This window comes from Physeter macrocephalus, chromosome 9 (genome assembly GCF_002837175.3).
Source record: "Physeter macrocephalus isolate SW-GA chromosome 9, ASM283717v5, whole genome shotgun sequence".
NCBI classification, from domain to species: Eukaryota; Metazoa; Chordata; class Mammalia; order Artiodactyla; family Physeteridae; genus Physeter; species Physeter macrocephalus.
In genome coordinates, this window is record NC_041222.1 from 91,866,530 (window position 1) to 91,867,152 (window position 623).

Here is a 623-nt window from a genome sequence, read left to right on the forward strand (position 1 = left end):
TGGGGGGTGGGGGTGGGGGGGGGCGGTGGGGATTTAACTGTTCCAGAAAGATAAGAGATTTGCCTGCTCCACTCCCTTCACTAGGGAGCTCTGACTCAGTGGGCTGCTGCAGGCCTAGGCAGTCTCTAAAGTTTACCTGCTTCAGCTTCCTTCCGAGCTGGTCTGGCCTTTGTGTCCCGAACTGGGCACGGGAGAGATTTCCAAAGCCCAAAGGGAGAGGGCTGAATGGTGCTATATAAATACATCTATATTCTCCCTGTGCATCTCTCTCTGTCTCTTTATCTCTGTCTTTGTCTCTCTCTCTTCCCCCTGTCTCTTCATCTCTTTAGTTCTTTCACACACACGCACACACGCGCGCGCGCACACACACACGCGCGCGCGCACGCACACACGCGCGCGCACACACACACACACACGCGCGCGCGCACACACACACACACACACACACACACACACACACACACAAAACCAAGCCTTGCGTAGGGCCCTGATGCACACTTTTGCCTTCACTCCTTTCATCCACCCCTGACCCGTTCTCACTTCCCAGGGCATCAAGCTGCCCTCAGAGTTCATGTTCAGCAGGATAGTCTGTGTGTGTATGGGGTGGGGGTTGGTTGCAGATC